The following is a 26,890-nucleotide window of genomic DNA, read 5'->3' on the forward strand; positions in this document are numbered from 1 at the left end:
TATTTTGGGATCTTTGATTGATTCTGAATCAATTTAGCTTGGGCTCACCTCCTGAAACTTCCGGGCATTCTGGGGAGGGGTCAATCAAAAAGGTTACACGGGGTCATATTTTCAGAATGCTCCAATTATGTCAAGTAATATATCAAATTACTCGTGTGGTCATGAGGATTCCAAAAATGTATACTTTGTTATGTGTCAGACCTTTCAAGAGGGCGCTATGACGAAAAATGTTCATAGGTCAACGACCTTTTTGAATTCTGACCATAGTTAACAACGTCCGATTTCGGTGATTTTGGTGTCTAATTATATGTTTTCTTGCATAAGAAATACAACTACGCAATTTTAAAAACTGTTTAAGGAACCGATGACCTCCTAATTATAATATGGATGGTTTTGGCAGCCATGTTGCAAAAGAGGGTCATCGGTTCCTTGTACAGTTTTTTAATTTGCTTAGTTGTATTTCTCATGCAAGAAAACATATATTTAGACACCAAAATCACCGAAATCGGATGTTGTTTACTATGGTCAGAATTCAAAAAGGTCGTTGACCTATGAACAGTTTTCGTCATAGCGCCCGTTTGAAAGGTCTGACACATAACAAACTATACATTTTTGGAATCCTCATGACCACACGAGTAATTTGATATATTACTTGACATAATTGGAGCATTCTGAAAATTTGACCCCCATGTACCCTTGATTGACCCCTCCCTGGAATGCCCGGAAGTTTCAGGAGGTGAGCCCAAGCTAAATTGATTCAGAATCAATCAAAGATCCCAAAATAACTTTCAAATCTCTGTTCTAAAAGTTGGTCACGAACTGTACAGGACGGTCTTCTACTATTAGGATATTTGGTTTAAAAGATAGAGGGTTATTGCACAAAAGTAAAACGAATTGGTTTGTGACCGAATGCAAGACATCAATTCATCTTAATATACAGATTTGGTGTAAAAACAACGGTTATGGAGAAAATCACGAAATAGTTAAATTTGGCCACCTTTTTTTGTACATCAATATACAGGGTTCGAATTGGCATGTGGGCGATTTGGTTTGGGGCTGAATTGACGAATAGTATCGATATCGATATTGATATTTTTACAGAGCACGTGATATTTCGATATGATGATTCGAATTGTCACGTGATCGTCAAACCTGTACTAAAGGTGTCAGTTCTGCAGGAACTGACACAAAAACCCACATTTTATCAGGTAAAACGGAGCCATTTGACCACTAGGTTTTTGTGAAATCAGTGCTTCCGTGGAGTTTCCATAAGATGCGCCGCGCATGCAGATAAGCGTCGCGTATGCGTAGCGTATTTGTGCGTTAACAAATTGCGCGATACGCAACGCGATGCGTTGTTGCGCGCGTGTACCCTGCTGGTTCAACAAAGATTTTCTTTCCTTTTCAATTTCAAACACGAGTGGAATAGTGAAATAAAATCCTTAAAATATTGCAGTTGGAGTTTACAAATCTGGATTTTCATTCCTTGTATTTATAAAAACATAACAAAGTACAAACATATCAAAAAAACTCAATTTTGCAAAAGAAACAATGTCTAGAGTACACAGCCGCGTTAAAGGGACGACATTTTACGTTATTCGTCAATTTAAGGGGGTACTACACCCATGTGGTAAATTTGTGACTATTTTTGCATTTTTTCTCAAAAAATAATAACACACTGTTAACAAAAGTTATGTATATTATTGGGGCAAGGAATCCAAATTACTACACTAAAATTTCAGTGACTCAAGATAAGCGGTTCAGTATATATGATAGAAAACGAGGTACATCCCATGCTAGCGGTACGGTACCTTATTTCGTATCATAAATAACAAACTGCTTGTCTTGGGTCACTGAAATTCCAGTGTAGTAATTGGATTCCTTACCCCTATAATATACATAAGAAGTTAGTTTTTGAGAAAAATGCCAAAATATACACAAATTTATCGAGGGGTGTAGCACCCCCTTGAAAGGAATTCCATTTTCCAAATAAATCAGATCACCTTCCTTTAAGAAAGCCGGGTTATGGAAAACTTAGAATTCAAAACAGAATAGCAATACTTGTCAGAAATTACATTACCCGGGGAGGGGCGACTGGGGGGGCTCGTCCTGGTTTGAGGTATACAGGGATATCCCACGGTTTTTTGGGGGTATCTCATTCGGGGCAATTCTGGTATATTGATGGGTGGGTTTTAGTGGAGACCAATACGCCCAACTGGGCGGCCCATATGGGCAAAAGTAAACCAAAAAGCGCCCAATTAGAGACATTATTTTGGTACTTTTGGGGTGTTTTTTCGTGCAAAAATTGGAACACTGATGAAAAAAAAAGCAAAAAGTAGGTTGGAGAAAGTCATATCCACGTTCAACATTTCTGAAGACCCCTCCTCCAAATAATGCTCCCTAAAAATGGGTGACGGGGATGTGCGGCCACATTGACCCCCATTTTACAATTTCCTCACACCTAATGACCCCTTTTTTTGTTTTACTGAACTCCCTGTTACCCTATGAGCCCTGTCACCAAAAGACCCTCTTTTTTTCAAAACTTTTGGAAAGCATTCTGGGAATATGGCCCCGTTTTTGTCCGATTTATTTTGCTTTAAATTTTTGATTTTTTTTTTTTTTCAAATTTTTCAAAATGTTTTAAAATTTGAAGAATTTTTCTTCAGATTTTTTATCGACTTTTCAGTATTTGACCCAAAATTTTCCCAGTCTCACTGAATTCTGGGACCTTCTCACAGAGACATTTGTAGTATTTGTCGGTGTCTAGACTCACCGAAAGACCGTTATAGTTTCGAAGTGCTGTCCGCACATCCTCGTCACTTCCAAAGTCGAGTGCCCCCAACCACCCTCGATGTCTTTCAGTGCAGATGTTAGTGGGCATCCAGATGGTGGGCATCCGCATCCAATTGTCGCCACCCATTGTAAATAATAGGACAAAAATAATCAGCTGCATCATAGTCCGTGCGGTACTTGTTTTTTCATTGAGTGCCGCCATCACCGGCAAATTTACCAGTCGATCCCAATCACTTTGATCAATGTGCTGTCAAATGAGGGCGTTAAATTGTAGGCCACACCTAACCCAGGCCTGACCTAACCCAACAAACAAATCACCAGACATCTGAGATTCCAGTGATTTTCGCGCTGTTACCCAATCACTGACCAGAGACAGAGGAGTACACATTGGTTGACATTTTCTACCACAAGTAAACTAACAACATCTCATCATGCCTGATTTACCAGATGCAATGAAACCCAGCTTTTCTACAAGATGCAAGCTTTTCTTCCTGAGATGCTGCTCTTGCTGTACCTGTTGCATCAAGAAGCCTGGTATTGGGGTATGTATGTCAAAATCTTTATCAAAATTCTGCAGCCATGCACTGTCGATTTTTCGCCCGCGCGGTTTGGTTTCAATGATCGTGGATGACCTTGTGTGTGGATATTAGGCCATTGTTTAGCTTAGCTTCCACGTATTAATTTACATTTTTTGGTCATGATGACGGTTACGGTATTAACTACATACTGTATTAAATAGGTTCGTTATTTAATAAATCAATACAGTATTGGGAATCTGTTTGTTAAAGAATTCACCATAATGTTGGTTGTGTTGGTAACACTACGGTCATGACTAGCGACTTGCAGCTGTCAAAATATATTACTTCCATCACTTGATTCCAATGTGTCTACAGTATACCATTGAAGATTAAACAATGCTTTAATCTGGACAGTAATAATAATTAATAATTTGAGTTTGTACAATTAATGTAAACGGATTCTTAGCCAATTATCATGTCAAAATGCCCATCCCGGGATGCATTGGCCTATTGGTTTGACATTTAAAATACAAAGCCACATACCGTAAACCTGAACTATTTCCCGACCTTACAATTCCCGGGGGTGGTGTCCTAACAGAATCTAAGTGTGGCATAGCTGCCCAGATTTGAACCGTACATTTCGTTTCTGCACCTATTCGCAGTGCAGCGGCAGTATGCATTTAATAGGGGGGGGGCGGCAAGCATATTTTGTGCTGGTTTTACTGGGATATTTGTGCGCTACATTTTTCCAATTTCAATCACAAAGAGCTCAAACTTTTGTAACTTAACCCTATTTTAGCCCCAATACTGTGTTATATGCCTAAAGGATGCACGGGGTAAATGTACTACTTTATTATAGGCCCTACATGGCAACTTTCAAGGGGAAATCCTGTGTCAAAAGGTAACAATAATGTTTAAAAAAAAAATCAGGCTTAAATAAGAGAGCGAACAGCAGGGGGGCTTTGCCACTGACTCCCAGAAATGCCAAATGTGACTGACAGAGTTGAACATCATTTTCCTGGTTTATGTTGGTCAGCGCTAAAAGTTTGTTGAAAAGTGAAAACACACCCCAAAATACAGCACATAGACCTACCCATACACTATTTTGTTAGGGAGCGACACCCCCGGCAATGATAGCATAATACCTATTTGGAAGAGGTCAACAAGGTGATAATCAACCGTGACCAGTATAACTGTAGGCGAATATATTAACCAACAAAGTGCTGCTCTATTAAAAGGCCACATTGAAATGATTCAATTCACATGCAAATGTACATGGTGGGTGGGTCTTGGAATGTAAAGGACCATTGAGAAATAAAGTTGGTTTACCTTTTTTCAAGACAACTTGGTGACCTTAATTCTTTTGTTGAAGTCACCAATTATGGTTTTTCAATTGATAAGTAGGCCTTAAATTTTACAGATGGGAAATTAATTCTATTCATGATGAATTCCAGGATGATTTCCTATTAATCATTATTAAAACTACTTTTTGAGTATTAAATTACGTAATAAAGGTGTGTTATTTTCTCTTCTGAAAAAAATAAGAAGATAGACAACATTTAATAGCGCCAATTGAATGAGAACCAATGACTGTCAATTTCATGTGACTTTAGTGACAAATATTTAGGCCGTAAATATTCATTTATCGGCGCTCACTTCCCTGGTTTAATACATGCACTCCACGTTCAGGTGCAATATTTTTATTCTGGAAATATTTAATATAGGCCCCTAGACCTCTTAAGGCCTAATTTATAACATGATTTAGGCCTACAGTTTAAATACATGTATGAGAATCGAACCTCGTCAAACACGAAATATGTTAACACACATCACAAAGAGTGTTTAATGTGAACTTTTGGCAACTTTTTGCATAGCATTGTTATTTTACATCAATGATCAAGTCAAGGTAATATCCTAAGGGAAATCACATGTATGAGAATCAAACCTCGTTAACACGAAATATGTTAACACACACCTGATTTGACAACTTTTTGCCAGTACGTTAAAGCATTGTTATTTTACATCAAGTCAAGGTAATATCCTAAGGTAATTCACAACTAATGGCGTAAAAACCGTGCTGGCTATTTACACAACAACCTTGATTCTTCTTTTGTTAAGCGTCATAACAAAACGATGTCTAAGGCAGTATCCTGTACAGATGAATAGGCAAGCACAATTGCGTTATCAAGATAGGAATGGAGAGTTAATACCAAATGGACACAGTTGCGAATTTTCCTACTACAGGCCATTACAAAATGGTACAAAATACGATAACTTTCAGAAGTCAAGCGTAACAGCCAGGGGTAGTGTACGTGTTTGCTGGGAAGATTATCTTCTTTGGTGTTTGTATATAATGTCTGCTTTCACCAAAGATCCTTGCTTGCACACAGCCCATTTCGTATGTTTGTCTACATGGCAAAGTTATATAGGCCTACACGTGTGTGTGGTTGAATAAATCATTAAATTAAATGTCTCAAAATCGATTCTCGATGATGCACGTTCTTGCTTTCATATAGTAACATATAAACATTATTTACCTAGGTGGGTTTACACCCACCTAGGTATTAAAATTCAGTAGTTTTCTTCCGCTGGCAACCGGGGCTGGCAACAGAAACTCATCTATCAGGGCACAGTTCTTGAACCCCAATATATTTGTATATTCATTGAATAACCTTTGACAAATTTGGGTACAAAAAAACTCATACTCCGTAACAAATTCAAAATGCTATGTCACTTGCACATATAATCATGGAAGTATACTATATAGTGAGCAAGGTCAGAACAGAGATCAAAAGTAGAATCAGACATGCAGCTGGAAGTTGATTCCCAATTGGGTAATAAAACCACCCCTTGCTGCAACCCACTCACAACTCTAATTTCACTGACCTCCAAGCAGGTGATGTCAGCCACTTACTCCGATTTCACCATTCAGAAGTTCACTCTTGTTAGCTGTTGTTGTGGATATTATAATGTGCAGATGATGAGCATTGATCATGTTGATTACCTAGCTGGGGGATTTCCACCCCCCCCCCCCAAGTTAGGTACTGTTTTGCTATCCGATCTTTCTTACCTAGCTGGTGGGTTTAGGCTACAACCCCCCGAGCTAGGTACTGTTTTGCTATCCGATCTTTCTTCTTTCTTCTTCTTCTTTCTGACAATAACTTCAAATTGCTTCTCCTCCTACATGTTACACCCTACAATCATGTCACTTGCACCACAGACCCTAGAAAGTTCTATGGTCTGTGCTTGCACATATGTATCGGCTATATCCAGTGGCCATAGGGTCTAAACAGAATTGAGGTCAAAGGTCATTAAGAGGGCATTTCCGGTATATAACCAAATACCTTCAAAATGCTTCTTCTGTCACATATCATATATAGTACAATGATGTCATTTGCATATATGTGACCGTACAGCACGAATGAGCCGTAAATGTCCTCAATTGTATTCTGAGTTACAGTGTAAAATGGGCATGAAGGTCGTATTCATAGGTACCTCAATTTGGTGCTACGTGTACCTCATTTAATGAGATACACGTAGCACCAAATTGAAATAGCTATGAATATGACCTTCATGCCCATTTTACACTGTAACTCAGAATACAATTGAGGACATTTACGGCTCATTCGTGCTGTATGGTCACATATGCATCGGCTATACCACACGCCTATAACTTGCATACAGAATTGGGGTCAAAGGTCATTAAGGGGTAAAATCTTACAATTGTATTATCTGGATATCTGTGAGGGGTATGGGGCTCAAACTCGGTGACGACAAATCTCATGACCAGGGGAACGTTTTGCAGGGGTCAGGTCAAAGGTCATGCAGAGGTGAAATTTTAGAAATGCATTTCCTGTACATCTGTAAGGAGTACGGGGCTCAAACTTGGTGACAACAAACTTAATGACCAGGGGAACATTTTGGAACACTTTGCAGGGGTCGGTCAAAGGTTATCTGGGGTTAAATCTTAGAATTCACTTTCTGGATACCTGTAAGGGGTATGGGGCTCAAATTCAGTGACAACAAATCTTATGACCAGGGGAACATTTTGCAGGGGTCAGGTCAAAGGTCATATAGAGGTCAAATCTTAAAACGTCTTTTCTGGACATCTGTAAGGGGTACGGGACTCAAACTCGGTGACAACAAACTTGGATGACCACGGAAACATTTATGAACATTTTGCAGGGGTCAGGTCAAAGGTCATCTGGGGTCAAATTTTAAAATTACTTTTTCTGGACATCCGTAAGGAGAAAGGGACTCAAACTCGGTGACAACAAACGTCATGACCAGAGGAACATTTTTGGAACATTTTGCAGGGGTCAGATACCTCCACAACACCAACACGCCCCACCTAGGTTTGTGGTCTATGACCATCATTTGCCACTAGTTTATTATTCCCTTTAAACCATAATCAATAATATGGTGATAGCAAGGGGGAATTGAAATATGTGATGCGATCAAGCAAAATCAGTCGGAACTCGGAAATATTGATTTTGAGATATAGCCAAACAAAGGAAATATTTTCTTTTGTTTCCTCTTGTTTTGGAAACTCTTTAATTGCTTATATCTTCGGAACGGGTTGTTCAATTTCAATGGGGTTTTCAGCAAAATCCAGCTTTGTAAATGTTTTTTATCATTCTATATAAGAAACTGAAAATTTAATATTTCCGAGTTCCGACTGATTTTGCTAGATCGCATCACATATGTGTATATCATCCCATTGCAACATGTTTTTCCAAGGTAAACCCAGGGCTACGCCCACATCGTCTACCATGAAGGTAGGGGATTTTTACCGGATTAGGGCATAGGCATTCATTTAAGGTGGTACTACACCCCTTGATAAATTTGTGGCTATTTTTGCATTTTTCTTAAAAACTAATAACACACTGGTAACAAAAGTTATGTATATTATATGGGCAAGGAATCCAGTTACTACACTGGAATTTCAGTGACTCAAGATAAGTAGTTATTGATTTATTGATCAAATATTGGTTTTCCTCATTTTTGACTGTAACTCTACAACTGTTGTCTGTGCTGAAATAAAATTTCCAGTGCAGTAATTGTAGTCCTTGCCCCTATAATCATGATAATATACATATCTTACTTGTCACAAATGCGCTATAATTTTTGAGAAAAAGGCAAAAATAGGCACACAATTGGCCAGGGGTGTAGTACCCCCTTAAACTTATACTTTAAGCCCGAAATGCAGCATAACTTGTATTTTAATGTTTAAAGCCATCTATATTTTAAGCCGAAAAGGGTAGAATCATCGCTTCCATTTTTCTGGCATAGGACTCCAATAAATACGGCATAGTTGTAAGCATGGTAAGTCGACTACTCAGTGTCAGAAGTGGGTAAATGCAATAGCTGCCTGTCAGTGAACATTTGGCCATTTACACACAGAATATTGCACTCATCTACACATGGCAGCTAAACATGGCAGCTATTGCACTTCCCCATGCACTTCTGGCACTGCGCAGTAGTGTTTGTTCGCTGCAGCGTCGTGGACCGTGGTTTTTTTTTTTTTAAACTTTATTAGCAGCAAGTTTATTAGCAACCCACAATGTTTTATGGTAGGTCAGTGAACTAGAACTGACGTATGATGCGTATGAATGGGGTTCAAAGGTTATTCATACAGTATGTAAATAAAACAGGTACCTTGCTTAGACTTGTTCAAGTCTTTATTCTGTCATATTTAAACATCACAAGTCATAAACATTCATAATCATGATAAAAAATATGTCAAACAGAGTAAATATCCTATAGTGGGCTACGGAAAAATAATAAAATCCGTCATACCCGCAGCGTGGTGCCAGTGAGCATGGGTATTTTAATAAGTAAAAACAAATAAAAACTATGACAAATTTCCCTTTCTTGGTTTTAAAGTTATGGCAAATTTCCACTTTCTGGTTTAAAATCCATGAAAAATGTGAAATGTTACCCCCCTCCCGGGAAAATTACCCATCCCCTTGAACAAAATGTGGTGCCTCCAACGTACGTCCTACATAATGTGTAAATCATGCAGAGCTAGAGAATTTAATGCGAAGAGATTTGTGCATATTACTAGTAGGCCAGACCCTTAAAATATGAAACAAGATGCCCGTGTAGACCGTAGGCCTATAGTATTATTGTTTTGATATAACAATTGAATGAAATTCGTGGCTTAATTAACATCATTAAACAAACCCAACAACAACACAACAATTAAAGGAGCTGTACTGCCGTCGATGCATGCATTTCGTGAACTGATGGCAATATTGGTATTCCCGTTTTGACAGAGGAGCACAGTTCTCAAGAAACCCAGCCATGAACCGTGTTGCGGGGTTTCCAATTGGAGGTCACCAAATTTATATTGGTCAACTTCCAAAACATAGGCTACATGTATACATATTAGGCCTAGTTGATATTTAAAAGTAATCCGACGTGCTATATTGCATGATGGCATATGTTTGGGCAAAAATTCTGACCGACAACCATCGTCACCGGTCCTTTCATTTTTGCAAGGAAATGTTATCTCTTGGCCATGGAAGGTGGTTATCACGAATTTTAGTTTAGTTTAGGTTCAACACTTTCAACTTTTAACACCCCTAATACCAAGGAAATCCGACCAAGATTCACAAACGTCCTCAAATTTCAAAGCCCTTTCATAAAGACATAAATTTTCTTGTGTCGTGCATACAACATGGCCCTGGACCAGGAGAGGGTCTTTTTCTCGTGGGTATCAATTTAGTGAAATATGATGAAAGAGGAGACTCTGATGCAGTCTAGTGCCTTTACCATATCAGTGCAAGAATTTTCAACATGTATGCCATCTAGCGTTCACAACAGAGTATTATTTTAACGTTGGCTCCACTCGGCGAGCAAGCGATTGAGGGCGTGAGCAATCTTGGAAATGATCCACCATCTGTTCATACCGAGGAAATGCTATAGGCCTACACATTGCACGATACTTTCACGGTATCACCGGACACTGTCAGATTTTTATATGATCCTTTAAAGCTGATGCCGTTTATATTTTTGCATATTCTTTTCAGAGAAGTGATGCCAAGACCCATCGACACGTCGACTTTGGAAGTGATGTCTAGTGCTTTTACATGTACGCGGTTGCGCCGCAAGAATGTCAATAACCCAACCTTCTACACGTGTGTATAGGCCCAGGGTAGTGACGCGCGCGATCCGATGCTATATACGACCAGTGAAATACGCACCTAATTCACTTCCAAACTCAGCGAGTTGAAACTTAGTGAAACTTCGTGCTAAATCTTTGTTGATTTATAAAATATATTCTAGCCTACTTGTGTATCGTCGTATCCGCGTGTCTATTTTTTTAACGAAATTATTTAGGCCTACATTTTAACTTCAACATTAAAGCCGAAATTTCGAAATTGGAGAAACACTGCCAGAGTCAAGTAATTCGACCAATTCTATGTAGCAACACTTAACTCTGGTATTCATGTTACGATGCAACATGTATAGGCCTATAAGATCGGAAACTGATAAACAACCCACTTCTTATCTGCCCAGGAAGTTGTACGCTAAATTGCATTGCAGTGATAACAGTCAATGGCATACTATATTAAAATGTGACTTGTTGAAGAATTAAGTCATTTTAGTTAAAAGAGCAAGCGTTTTCTTTTTAAATCCATAAACCAGCAAACTATATTATTGGCATACTAGGGCATATGTCTCGATCAATCAAAATGTTTAAAAAACACCCCCAAAACACGAAACATTTAATATTTGCAATAACTTCTTCAATGCATGTAGGTGCATTGCACGGCTAACAACATACATAATTTTAAAATCCTTTTTAACACCTCATGATTAAACGTCTCCGTCACAATCGTGCTATATGTACAGTGTGTTTACTGTGTTCATGGGCGCAGCCATTATATTATTCTTCGCTGATACTCCATCGCCGTCACTCAAGCAAAACGCCCACATAGAACCACTTACTGTCACTGACTGTGTAGGCTCGCGTTGTTTACGAGCACCAGTGATACATTCCTTTCGGCAGTGGAGAACCACTATCGCGTTGACAGCATCGGTAATTAACATGTAACAACTGTAACAAGCTTCATAACAAAACAAGATTCAAAGAGTGCAGAATGTGTAAACTTCGTGCTGCCGATGTCATACCGTTGGTCCAGCCGTCGATTTTTTGACGCGAAATTATACTTTATTACTTCAAGATGTTGCATATGCTTTGCAGTTGTCCTATTTATTGACCCCTGATTTTATACGACCATTATTAATTTGAACATGCATTTTCAATTTATTCCATGTTTTTAAGCGACGCACAGTACGTATAATGTAATGAAATTTCTTTGTATTTGATATCACTGATGATATTTATGTTTGAAATTAATATTGCTGCCATTTACCTTCCTAAATAATATGCGTTTATAAATCATTGAATATAAATCATATTGTATAAATTTTTTCCTGATGTGTTTGTGTGTTTATTTTTCTTAAATATATTTATTTTAAACGTACATCATTCGGTCATTTTGAACATCTGATATTATCATTATGGCATTATCCTCCCAGCTAGCGATGCGTCTGAAGCATTTGTTGCATCCCACTTATCCACCTGCTGTGTCAACTGATGAAGATGATTACATATGCATCTCATCTTCACACCATGGCTTGATTGCATCCTCATCCCACATCTTGGGAGGAACCGCCAGTTGGTAATTAATGGATGACTTCCAGAAACCCTGGCGCGACGCTAAGTTATACGACAGTTGCGCGCCGCATTAATCTAAACCTCTATATAAATATGCTAAAAGCAAATGCGTGCATGTTACATTGAATATCACCATCCTTAGCTTGATAGTATATAGTATCATGTATCATTTCATAAATATGCAAGTGTATTTTCATTCCAATGTCCCATATGTTGAAACATTTTAGAAATTTGATCCCGATGTTGACTTACGAAGAAGACGAGGCTTTATCCCTGCTTCAATTAAGGTATCTAAAATGGAATTGGATGGGCTCAAAAGACTTGAGATAAGTCAATCAAAATTCTTTTAGTAAAGAGGGCGCTTTGGTAGTATAATTCTGTATATAGGCCACACCTAGGAGAGCCAATCATCCTGCTATAAAGCTTGTCCGGTAGTGGATACCATTTCATCACTTTTCTTTCCGTTTTTGGACACTTTACACTTCCTACAATATGCCTGACATAGTACCAGATAAGATGAAGCCCAGTTGTTGGACTAGATTCAAGCTTTTTGTTTTAAGAAAGTGTTGTTGTTGCTGCAAACCGTCGTTATGAAAGGTATGATAGAATTTGTATAAATCGTATACATCCAATATGTCCGCCCTAGCTACCTACGACCTTGTCGTTTTTGGTGGATATATGGACATTTCTAATCGATGGAATATATATTATCAAGTCATCAAGGATGTGCAAAATGGATGTTAATTTTCATAGTTTGGAATAATGAATTTGACGATGGGAGTTCCACAGCTGCAAAATTGACGAAAGACGATATTTTTTTGACGAAATTGTCGTGCCTTTCGTCATAATGTCGTGTACATACGTAGTATATGTATATATCGCAATGCGACATGTGGCACCATATCTAAACCTGGACGATTACGACTTAAGGCTCATATCGGTTAAATCGGTGACCAGAAAATTGTATTTCCTCTCTTATCTGGATATTTTCGTGCGTTAAGTATGTAATTTGTGTAATTTAGAATTTATTTGGCAGAAATTCCCGCCAATTCAGCACCTCGTTTGATCAAATTATTGATTTGCTATTTTGATGTTACGGTGGCGCGAAACTAAATTACTCTCGTTTTTAGTCTTTATGAAAACATGCGCTGCTTTATCGCTCAGAAAATCAAATGCAACTACTTTATCCTAGTTATTTTGGTAATATATCATACATTATGGGATAATTTTGACAAGTTTTTGGTAAATTAGACCACAAAACATGTTTATTTACAAGCCCTTTAAATCTGGTTCTGTTTTGACAGTGTACTTCCGGATCACAAAAATCTAAGGTCATCCATCTAACCTCGTTCCCAGATCAGCATGGTCCCTTTGTGTTTCGACAAAAGATTTATTAAAATTTAAATAACCGTGTTTCTTACGTAAGCTGCATAAAGAGAACTCCTTGGAAAGCTCGATTTTGGTTCTTGCACAAGATAAACAATATATTTTTGACCATTTTTAATTTTTTTAAATGAAAAATGTAAGTTTTAGCTCAAAGTTTAGCCGTGTGTCAACTTATCCTTGTAGTAATATAGGCTATTAGCAGATTTGCGCATGCTCGGAAAGCACTTAGTACGCTGGTCGCGTGGCTCAGATATATATGACAGGCATAACTTCTAAGAGGTGATCTTGTTATGCCCAAATCATTATCATGATTATGAGCAGTTACTTTTCAATCAGATTTTCATTATGAGGTTTAATCAAAGATTGTATCGAGTGCAATACGCTGGAATCAAATGGGATTAGTCATCGCCTTGAAGCAAATTACTTTGCTTCAATTTCTCGATATTGGTCACCAGCTTGTATGATAGGAAACTACGAAGCAGCTCCGCGCCTATGACGCGGTTACATGATATAGGGAATATTGATGTGTACAGTTTTTCTCTACACGTATAGAAATACTGAAAAGCAATAAATTTTTATGATAGCTTTAAAATAGGAGTGGGATGAAAATTCCGAATCATTTTGAAATAGCAATTTAGAATCCTATACCAGGTGTGTGTAAGGCCATGCAGCATATCTGCTATGCAAATGTAGATGTAGTGTTTCTCTTCAGTCCTCCTGATTTGCAGCTGCACTACAATTAGTAATGAAGTTGATGAAAATAATGACAAATGTACGCTGGCAATGACCATTCCCATTGCATTCCACCATATCATTTGTGAATAATTACATTTACATCCAGTGTGTTTGATGCTTGTAAACTATTCTACTATTCATTTGGATGACGCTATCATGGCTTGTATGTTCAGACGGCTAACACTACCAGGTATAGCTTAGTGGTAGTGCCCGTCGGAACAAGTATCGTGTTAACAAACACGAAGCATAACACTAAGAATTTAACTGAGTGGTAGCGATCATTCAGTGATTTAAACATGGAATACTTAAATAAGCGTTAAGCTCAGTGGGAAGGGACTGTCTGTGTGAACAAGTATCTGTGTTAAAGGATGATCTTGTACTATACCTCTGTGTTACACTAACACCGAGGTAGGCGCCCGTGTGATCATTGCTTAAATAGTATAGTATTCTGTATTCACATAATATATTGTAGAGGTATATTACTTTTGCGTGGGTTTTATTTTCGCGCGTGTGAAGCAACAAGTGGATCAGTAATTTAAAAAAAAGTTGTCCATGCGTGAGCAGGATTATGTTTGATATTCTTTTCTAAACATCACAAATATTTAAGCTGCATCTTTAAACTCCCAAAAATAACCCTGTCAATAAGTTTAGTTCTATTTAGTAGTATACAGCTAAGTACAAGCATACAAATTCTATAGAGAAAGTCCATTTCAAGTTCAATGGCTTTAATTAAAGTTCAAAGGTTGATTTACGTTTATTCGTGATCTGATCATGCTGATATCTATAGGCAAGCTTGCATGTACTGTGAGCATAATTTACACGATTCACTCTGGTTGGAGCAATTGAATTTCCTATTCCTGTAGGGTGGTATTATTAGAAATTCAGCAAAAATCAATATTTTGTCGTCAAGTGCGGTGAAAAAAAACCACATTTTCTGTCAATGAAAGCTCATACGTGACATGTGCAGTGTGCCATATAAGTAAATATTAGTGTGGTATCATTTTTATATGCGAGTTTGTTTTATTGACAGCAAGCTTATCGATGCACATCAAATTGAACATTAATAATAATCTATTTCAGTCATGCTTCAATGTGCTTTAATACCATTTACAGGCATGAGAATTTTCAGATTTTTTGTTTTAGTCAAAATATCCGCAACTTTTATTTAATTTCACTGTTTTTGGTACTTTTTGCCGAATTTCACACACATTTTCAGGTGTTTTTTTTTCAGTTTTTTTTTAATGAAAGTGCAGTCTCATGCGATATGCCTGCATAGGAGTGATACTTGGCACTTTAACTTTCAATATTGCTTGATGAAACTGAATAAAATTTTACGCACGATGTAAAAGGATTTAGGCCTACATGTTTACATTAAACAAGCATCATTTGAATGATTTAACATGTAATTTTCCAAACAATTTTTGCTTGAGTAATGACTATTATTAACATAATGTAACACAAACATAATGTAATTAGGCCTACTGTCAGATCCATTGCAAATCACAGAATAAAAAAAATAATAAAAAAAATATTATTAAAACAAATTCAGGATTTATGCCTATAGTCGTATTTATATTTATTCAGACTATATTTTTGCGAATTATATTAATTTCATTGTACACTACAGTATAGCAATTTTAATCAAGCAATGATATACAACGTTGCAATAACAATACTGGAATGGCGACAGATGATTTGGAAAATAATTTATGTCAACGAACAAAGTTATTATTGTGCAGCAATTTATTGGTTTTATTTATAGTTGCTTCATTATACTGTTATATTTATAGCTGCTATTAAATTTAATGAAATGACGTTGATTATTGGATATACGTATTTTTTTAATAGGCCTATAATATTTTAGCAGATTGTCAACTTGCGTTGGACATATATCCTTAAGGGGGAGTTGGACAATCCACGGAACGATCATCATCCTTTATTTGCTGTATTTAGAGGAAAACATGCGATACGACCTAACCAGGGGTAGGGTTTACGATTAAAAGTTGATGGTAGTGTGTATAGGGGGAAGCCAACTTATACCGAACTATTCTAAGTGATATTGCGTTCAAATTAGCCTATGATGATATAAATAGATTAGGGAACTATGTTTAACTTGTCAAAAATTAACAGTGGTGGCACCAGGACTTTTTCCAAGGGGCATGGGGGGATCAAACAAACAAACAGCTATGAACGTATTGAGATTTGAAGACCTGAGCCCAAGAAGACTAAGTCCACTTGGCCACTCAACGTGTATACACTAAAGTTACGTATAGTTTCTTAGGGTTTTATAATGTTTAATACATGTTCCAGGGTGAAAACATCATGAAAGGTTGTGAAAGATTTGTTTTGGCCCCTGAACATACATAAAACATAACCAAAATATACGAAACTATACGCAACTTTAGTGTATACATGTTGAGGGGCCAAGTGGACTTACAGTCTTCTTGCGCTCAGGTCTTCATTTGTAGCCTACTTTACTTGAATATTAAAGACCAAGTTTTAAAATGGTATCTTGGTGTTTTTTATTTTTAATTTGAGCCTTGAGGTGATACTTTTGAAAATATGAAGGCCAGTTCAACATTTGTTCTTCTATATTTTGCAAGTTTATTTTACATATCTGAATACCTGGATGGATTTTCCGACTAATAATAAGGGTACCGTTTGATATGACGCGTCATATGCACATCCATTCATGAACGTCCAAGAATAATTAAACCTACATGTATAGGCCCTATCAAAATTGTCATTCCAAATGTCGGAAAGCATGATGTTAACACGATGCATTACTCATCCAATTTCTGATATGATACCGACTTATTCTGTCATCACTCAGTCACGTATCCCTTAATGCTCACTTCCATCTTTTAGTACAGCTGCTAACCTGAAACATTGTGACTTTGTGATAAAAGCATGAGTATTTTCCACACAATGAAGTACATGTACAAGCTCAAAGGTTTTTTGGCTTGTTCGTTTTTGTTTTTTAATCTTGGAGCATGTCGGATTTGATCCATGGTGAACGATAGAGGCCACAGAATATTATAGAGGGGTTAAATTTATTAACTGCTCCAATCTTGTTGAAAGCTCTATCAATTCAAGATATAATATATTATGCCAATGCCAACAATTTGTTACCAAGTTTACATTTTTTTGTACCCATTTATACAACCAAAAAAAACGTGACATTGTAGAATAACTCCATAACGATATGTAAATTACTAGTAGTAGATAGTACAAACTATACATTTTTGAAATCATCGTGATCAGACAAATAATTAGTCATATTTTGCAACACGATTGGAGCATTTTCACGGTCACATTTTACTCTCATGCCTTTATCACAAAGTGCACAATAGTTCTCAGTTTTGAAACTTGGCAGCGACACTATTTCAGTCCCAGCTTTTAGTCTTAGGTAATTAGTATTTAGACAGCGATCGCGCCAGATTATAGTAGAGTAGTATACAGACGAGAGCCACTTAAACAACGAAGATATTAGAATATCAGCCTTAGGATACGCGAATCCTTAAATCACCATACCCGACATCATGCCTGATTTGGAATTACCCGACGCAGCCCAGCCAGGTTGTGGACTAAGATGCAAGTTATTTTTCATGAAATTATGTTCATGTTGTTTTCCACAACCTTCACTTCCAGAGATGGTAAGCCAGATAGCATGGCATGGCATGAATCCGCGAGCATGAATAGGCTTATTTATTTTTTTTGTTCGTTTAATTTTGCATGAAAAGATGCGTATTCAAAATTTCAAATGAAAGTTTATAAAACAATTTTGTAATCGCAAGGAAAAAAATTGCGCGAAACCAAATGTTCAGTCGCATATCCCTAAACACACTTTTATTTGCATTCACTTTAATTTAGCTAATAAAGTTTTGGTTTCGCGACTGGGCTGAGCGCCTTCTGTTGCATGACGTCTGAAGAGGTCCGAGGGCTTTCTTATTTGCATTTCAAAGAAAGAATGTATTTGACAATATATCAAAAGAGGAAAGAAAAGATAAATAGCAAAAGTCACAAAGCGACAACATGTGATTGGCATGCATTACAATGGCATTTGCTTGTAAATGTTAATAATTAATATTAATGGAATCGAACAACCTCGATTAGTCCCCAATCCGCAATGAGATCATCCTATTAGTCCGAAGGGTCATTAATCCCAAAAGGGTTAAAGTTCGGGTTTAGGGTATTATATATTAAGATTAGGGCTAAGCATAATGTAAGGGTTAATGAAAAATCCCATATAGGAATATTGCCAAAAAAGGCGGATTGTACCCCCCCATCAGACCCCCCCAAATGGTAGGATATTGGTATGATTATGGTTATGGTTATATATGTTTTATGTTAGGATAAGGATTATGTTATAGGTTACGGTTAGGGCGAAGTTTAGGGTAAGGTGTGGTGTTTATAACCGAATTATTTGGTATTCGGACTTCCACCTGTTTGCTTAACCAGGGCATTGATTTTTTTTGGGGGTGGGGGTGGGGTGAAATGTTGCACCAAGATCAAAGTTGCATTTTGTAGAGCAAAATTGCAATTTTTGCATTGTGCATATAGGTTCTGTAGATGTCAAAAGTACAGTATAGGTCAATATTACTGCATGGTCACAACTAATGAGCATTTCATTGTAAATCGTATTTGCATATAACAGCTGCATGTAAGTATAGGGGAGGGGGCAGTCGTTATGAATTCATAGAAATCATATTTTGAATTTGCATTATTTACATGATATTAATACAGCAGGAATACCTTACAATGGATTTTTTATTTATTTGTTTGTTTTATAAATTATTGTTTACTCCACAGTAACCAAATATGAGGGGTAAGACAACGATTTCGTCAACAACAAGAACGTCAACAACGTGAGTGGCATCATTTATTGCATGTCAACATAACATCCTACGATCATAACCTGACTTGGGTTTATCCATTCCATTCCATTCCATTTCATTCCATTTCACTCCCGGGATTTCACTCAACCATCACTAGGATCCACAACATGCTCATCTATCAGGGCACAGTTCTTCAACTCCAATACATTTGTACATTCATTGAATGACCTTTGAAAATTTGGGTACAAAATCTCATACTCTGCAACTTGAGGTCAAATTTTGTACTTGTTTTATTGAGGTTTTGAACTATGTCATTGGGATGAGGCCATTGTGGTCCATAGTGCATACACAAACCTGATAATGAACTTGCACTCTCGGATCCCGGGCAAAGATCTTAATTATACTCCTTTCTCTGGCTGGCACAGTTCTGTAACCCCAGCATGAATAATGAATGATGTTGCATTCAAAAGCTCATACTACACAGTTTGAGTTTAGATTGTTAACGAGGTTAACGAACTGTGCCATTGGGATGAGATCATTTTGAATCATGATATAAAGTCTGCACAAAAAGTAACTCAGCTGTTATAAATACGCCTATAGATTCAGAACTAATAATTGTTTTCACAATATTTCAACATAGAGAGAAGCACGATTTATTTACACGCATTTTGATACCCCATTCGTCAAATGTCGTTCAATATTAACAACACAGTAGTGCTTTTACAGAAAAATGCCCGAATTTAAAAGTTGCAGTTTACAGCGATCAATGGCTATAATGCCAGCACTGTAAACACGTAAAGCCCGCCATTATCTTCGCGCTTACTTCAAATCAATACAAATAACTGCAACTTTTAAATTGGGGGTATTTTTCTTTCAAAACACTGCTGTATTGTCAATATTGAACAAAATTGGACAAATGGGGTATCATAATGCGCGTAAATAAATCATCCTTCTTTTTATGTTGAAATATTGTGAAAACAATTATTAGTTCTGAATCTATAGGCGTATTTATAACAGCTGAGTTACTTTTTGTGCAGTCTTTAGGTTGCAGTAGGTGGAGGTGCTCAGAAAACTGACTTAAGGTGGCGCTCAATCTCAACAACCTTTTTATGTTGTTATCTGAAATATAGTAAAACTAAGATTTGGTTAAAATGTAGGCTATATATTGTTCAGAGACTGTTCAGAAATTATAATGCACTTGATGTTGATCTTGCGTATCCGGGTTAAGGCAAAAAGTGTCGAAATTATTATTTTTTGAACTTGGACCTATAAAGCACTTTATTAACATTGATATGGATGAACACGAATGCACCGTTTTTAATTGATTTACATATTGCATGATTTCTTTCTTTACTTTTCATGAATTTATTCTTTTGGTATCATATGATATTAACTTAACACTCTTGTGGTATCGGGCTATTCCAGTTAAAATCCACACCCATTAGGAAGACATGGCCTTAATCTCCCTCACAAGGTGTGTAGAAACATGAGAAATGGAGTCACTCATTCGGGTAATTACCCCATGTGAACTCAATGTAACTGTGTTGAAGATTAAGGTCATGTCTTCTATAGGGGGTGTGGATTTCAACTGGAATATCCATTTTACATATGAAGACCTGAGCGCAAGAAGACCGTAAGTCCACTTGGCCCCTCAACATGTATACAGTAAAGTTGCGTATAATTGCGTATAGTTTGGTAATGTCTTATACATGTTCAGGGGCCAAAACAAATCTTTCACAACCTTTCATGATATTTTCACCCTGGAACATGTATTAAACATTCTAAAACCCTAAGAAACTATACGTAACTTTAGAGTAGGGCCCTATACATGTTCAGGGGCCACGTGGACTTAAGGTCTTCTTGCGCTCCGGTCTTCATTTCCCAAATTCCCATTTCCATTCATGAATGCGTATACTCTAACACCCATTCTACACCTCCATACTCGAGTAATGAACTAATCAATTTAATTAGGACGCACACTCGTGTATAGTCATCACACGTATTATAATGTTATACAGCCCCTATACACTGTCATTGATTGGTGATATGGTGGTGTAATTAATTTCACACTTTATGCGTACATCGGAAATAACCTTCGTGACTAACTGTTAAGAGGAGCAATTTTTATTTTATTAATAACCATGACCATACACTGTTTAATGCAATACATTATAATTATGAATTTTCCTCTTTTTAATATGATTTGTGTATAATGTAAGGATCGATGGTTATAATAATATGCCTATAGCGTACTCGGGTTGGCAGGCCCAAAAGGGGGACCCCAAAATCTGGTATGTCGAAAGGGGGGGGGGGGGCAAGCGATATTTGGTAGACCATTTTAAGAATTCACCACCCGGAGCCCGGGGATACACATAATTATTGCACAGCCACTTAGGTTTTTTTTTTTTTCAGAGTTTCGAAAATCATGTTACTGATTTAAGGTGGTATTTGAGAATATTTCTGGAAACTGGAAAATGGCCCGTAGGCAAAGTACACTGACCAATATGCCTTTTGATTGAAGCAAATCGGACGTACGGTTTCATAATATATCAATTTATATTTTCTTTATTTCTTTGTATCTTATTGTTTTTATCAATAATCAATGTAATGTAGAAATATTGATTTTTTTTCTGCTAAAAAATCAATGTATAAATGTTCAGAGTACTTTAATTGTCAATATATTTAAGACATGCACAGAGCACTTACAAAATGCCTCAAATACCACCTTAAGGTCTGAGTAGAATCAAAATAAAAGCTTTTTCTCTTAATCCTCGCGCATTTAAGTCGTAGCGCGTATGCGCTGGGCCCATTTTTGGTGATTAAAAAAAAGTGGGGAAAGAAAATGTGGGGAATTTTTTTTGGAAAGAGCGGGGAAAGACAACTCCTTTTCTGTGCCTTACTATATACCCGACTCTTTTTTTATTTATTCATTTATTTATTTTGGTAGAAAGAGAAATGTACATTGGTTGTTGCTGGTGGTTCATGCTGCATATCCCACGCAAAATTGTGTTTGTTGTTTTTCGTAACCTTTCATGAACCTGCTTTGTCAATGGAATCGGAATTGCCTCGTTGGAATTTAACATTATGTCTTTATTTTCGCTTGGCTTACAGGTTCTTGGTACATAGCTGACCAAGTATTGAAGAAATATTACCCATTCGTGATTTTACGTTTTTCCCAAAGATTCTATTTCCCAAAGATTCTTTGCGGGTTTTTATTATGATCACGATCACGGAACGCGCGAAATTTACCAAGCGCAAACAATTTCCACATTAATTTGTAGTGCTTCAAGACCAGGAAAACCAACAATAAATGACGCAACTTGGTAACCTTGGACTTGATAGGTTACTATCACAGGCCACTATCGTCTTTTCCTGTTGAACACAACCGCAACCCTGATTGTGGACGAAAATGTCTTTTTATATCCAGTAAGGGGTTTAACCACCGTAACCCACCAATTTGCAGTGCATACGACGTATATACTACGAAATACAAAGTGCTTTCATATGATTGAGTTAATAGATATGTGATGTTGAGAATTTTTTGCGTTTCAACATTAGCTATACCTTTTTGTTAAAGCCAAATTATAGCTTTATTATACCAAATTATGTTTAACAAATTGTATCTATCTATCCATTTGACATCCAAATATCTTATTTTATTTTGTTAATTGCAAATTCACCCGTTTCCATTTTTTATTATATTGTTAATCGTATGGGCCCTATATATTGAGATTTGCCTACAACTTTATTATAAAAATCTTACAAACATTACACACAAACTCCGGATTTCCTTAGTATTATCCAAAATGACCACATGTTTCTATATGCCAACTTGGCCTACTACATGTAAAGTTCGTCAAAATTTTACCAAGTAACATGTGTAATGTCAGTTCAAATCCGGAAGATGATCTCAGTCGGCGTAGTCTATATGGATTATATCACGCGACTTTACACTAATTTACAGTTTACTAATAAACGTATACACGTACTTAAAATGTTTGAAGTACATTGTCTTAAAACGCATTCTGCAGTAGGCCTATTATGGTTAAAACACATTAACTCTATCACCGAACACTGTTTTTGCTATAGGAAGTTAAGAAGAAACGAAAAAGGAGAGTAGGTGAATCAAGAAGTTACTTGGTACCCCCGGGATTCAAACCTTATACCCCTCGCATCAAGCACACGATCACCGACCGGTAGCCACGTGGGTTTAGCAGCCCGGCCAGTGCGCGATTCCCTGAGCATAGCACTTACGGTGATTGCGTCATCGCATCACGTGGGATTCATGCATGCGCAGTGGTTATTATCGTTGTATTTTGTGGTAATCATGGTAATTTCGGGTATTGGGGTTAATAAAGCAGTATTATTCACTTCGTGACACCGTACATGTACGCGTATCATTTTGTGAATATGTTTAAATAATAAATATGATTGGCATTTGACATTATAAATGCTAAGCTTCGAAGCATGGTTACAAAAATGAAAACAAAACTGTTTAATATTGCCTATTTACTAACAGTTTTTGAACTATTATTATGATTATCATGGTCAATTTTTCAATTTGAATTGAATAAAATAGAGCATTTCAAAAGTGGCACATATGGGATATTTTCTACCTTCGTGGCTGTTTTCCGCCGGGGAGTTTCGCGAGAGAAATCTGTTAATCTTCTGAAATGCTCGTTTTTAATCAAATTGGACTATTAAGCTGGGAAAATGAAGTTTGGTAATTTATGTTTACAAGATATTGTTTTTTGGTGTGCGGACACTTTTGTGCGCTGTATATTAATCTGTCTCACCAAACGTATTTTTCTATCCATCCCAATATCTAAAGCACTAACACTAACACAATAATATTAACTCAAACTTAATGTTCATGATCATTATTATTCGGAAATCATGGACTCCTAAATGAAACTGAAATTATAATGCCCTTTTCGGATGCATATCCCTGTACCATAAATGCATCATCTTAACTATATTATGATCTATTATTATGTATTTACACATGTTCAAATGGGTCTATGTACATTGTCATGAGTGTATAATCATGATATTATTCATGAAGCAATGTCGTGGTTTAGAAAACATCCATTTCGTGCTTTTGATTTCTTTTGATCGTCATCAGGACATCACGAAACCGTTTTCTTTGTTTCATGAATACATGGTGATGGTAATCATTATTATCTGTTCAATTGACAAATCTTTTAAGAAAGAAATTAACATTTCCTGACACCCTTTGATATTTTGTACTAATGATACTAGGTAGTATAGCATTTTTCCTTTTACAAATTATACAGCACTGCTATAGTAATAGGTAATTAATTAACAATTAAAAAACAAGATAGGTCTCTCCACTTCAATGAACATAGGCAAATATGCATGATATGTCACTGAATGGTGCTGGAACACTGTGATATAAATGATAATGGTGAATGGTTTTGGGTGTATTACAAGAATATTGAGAAACATTGTAGGAGCCGAAGACGAGCACAATATTTTTGCAATTATTATATCACACAAAAATAAGATATACTAGTAATATTATTATTATTATCATCAGACTGACTTGGTAAAAATAAATTAAATTTGATTGATTTGTGTTGGACAAGACTCCTTATGAGAATGATCTTTTAGTAACATCTTTACTTTTGTCATTTTATTACAGAGAAAAAAGAAATGCCTTTGCTTCTAAAATTCGGATCGCAGGTAGGTACCATGCATTGAGCTATTCCAGTTGAAATCCATACACCCCCTGAAAGAACTGTATCGTCAGAAACTTTAATTGTTTGGGTATTTTAACGCCATAACTAAACATAACTAAATAACTGGTATGGTTGAGGAATAAATCAGCTATCACATACTTTTTGAAATTTGACAATTGACCACACCGTTCTTGAACTATAAGAAATTTACGAAACTCCCTCATTTTCGAACCTTTTCACGGATTCTAATATCAATCGATGATCTGTATTCGGAGTGTTAATCATCATCAGCGCACGACTGAGGCGTCTATTGTCATTAATAAAAATTTGACGCCGTGGAACGGACTGAAAATTACGTAGTTTCGTAAAATTCTTTTATTTCAAAAACGGAGCGGTCAATTGTCAAAATCCAAAAAGTATGTGATAGCTGATATATTCCTCAACTTCATCTCGGTATTTAGTATCTTCGGTTTATGCGTTAAAATGCCCCATAATACGATACAGTTCTTTCAGGGACACCCTGAATAATTGGTACTGATTGTCTATAATTTTTGTTTTTCTAAATTGGTATCAACATTTTCAGAAAGAAATCCTCTTAAGAAGTGTGACACAGTCTTGTCTCCATAACGCACCCTTTTCAATGTTCTCGTGACGTCATACGATTATTATTATGTATTTCTAAAATGGTCAAAATGGACACAAGGCTTTTTGTTTCTGAGCCCTCGATGTATGTTAACTCATTTTTGATCGACAATAGTCCCACGACCTACATGTGCCTGTTTTCACATGCAGACATCATGTTCTTAACCAGTCCGATTTCAGTCGACTATCTATAGATTGCATTATGGTAAACAATATAAATGCTTCCCGTGTAAAATCACCCAATAGTCTTTCTACTAATTCCTAATGCTGTGGTATTAAAAGGGTTTTTTACTTTCTCGAGGTAAGGACGTTTTCCGTTTAGACATCGATGATGTACGAGTACCAAGATGTCGCCTTTGTGTGCATGTGCCTATAATTTTAGGCAGATGTAATAGTTTTTCGAGACCCAATTTTAAGTTTATTCTTCGAGTGATATATCTGTAGTATACTTAAAAATTTACGTAATGCGAGACTGCCATAAGGAAGAATAGAAATGAATGATCTTTTACTAGTTTGTCTTGTATAAACTGTCTTATAACAAATAATTATTGAATTTTTATATACTTTGTCATTTTCTCCAGGATGGTTAATCTAACACTTGATTTTGTTTGGAAGTATTCGCCCTGGAAGCCTGTGTTATCAGATGATCTTGGATCGACGGAAACGGATAACTGCTGTACGTGACTGGAGACTGGAGTCCAACATACCATCTGCTCACGAGGATGACGTCATCCATGATGCATCTCACGTAGTCACCAAGGACACCGCACAAGTTTTCACTGAGAAACATTTCCATCTTATACGTATACTTCGTCAATACTTAGGAATAGCTTATGTTAATCACCCTGCGATTGGGAATTATGTAGTATATATAAATACAATGTGTACACATATATTATCACTTTAAAAGTTCTAGTTACATGAGCAAATCAAAACCAGAAGATATTACACACTTTAAAAAAGAACCTTACAAATCAGATTACGATTATACTAAATCATACTAAGGTCAGAAATTTGGATATAATTAAAGAAAATGGCTGACCAAGGGTTAGTATGGTAACATTCCGGAACTTCCTCTTCCGTTTGACATCCGGCACATTTCTTGTTGTTCTCTATTAATATATGACCAAATTATTCAACTTCAACCCCGAAATTTTTAACATACCGTAAAGATGCGCCTAATGACGCATATGAGCTCCTTTGACATAACTGAAATTTTAGGCACAAACTAAAGTGCTCTCCCGTAAAAATCCCACCAACAAATAAGGACACGGATCCTTAATTCTTGTTGGGATTTTCAGAGGAATTGCTCTCTATATTTACGTGAAATTTCCGCAAGGCAAAGGCAAAGGCGAATCGTTACGGTACTATGAATGTACAAATTAATGATGATCTTCATAAACATATTTTTATATAACTCCTCTGTTACCCAACCCATTTTTTTCATCATGAGTGCTAATTGATTTGGCTTTTAGTCCATATCATTAACATAATTTATAAGTTCAGGATGAAGGTCTCTTGTCTTTCTTGACCATGTCGTTGTTTTGATGTTGTTCATATTATTTGATACTGTAATGTTAGCGTAAA

General features: G+C 36.6%; 1 long non-coding RNA gene across 1 annotated transcript; it reads left to right on the plus strand.

The window, feature by feature from the left end:
* Positions 1 to 3,091: 3,091 nt before the first annotated feature.
* On the plus strand, positions 3,092 to 26,187 carry LOC140140006 (uncharacterized). The gene is made up of 4 exons (XR_011857195.1): positions 3,092 to 3,335; positions 18,934 to 18,989; positions 24,625 to 24,665; positions 25,885 to 26,187. It is a non-coding gene; the product is annotated as an uncharacterized lncRNA (long non-coding RNA).
* The last annotated feature ends 703 nt before the right edge of the window (positions 26,188 to 26,890 follow it).

The sequence above is a fragment of the Amphiura filiformis genome, chromosome 18 (genome assembly GCF_039555335.1).
Source record: "Amphiura filiformis chromosome 18, Afil_fr2py, whole genome shotgun sequence".
NCBI classification, from domain to species: Eukaryota; Metazoa; Echinodermata; class Ophiuroidea; order Amphilepidida; family Amphiuridae; genus Amphiura; species Amphiura filiformis.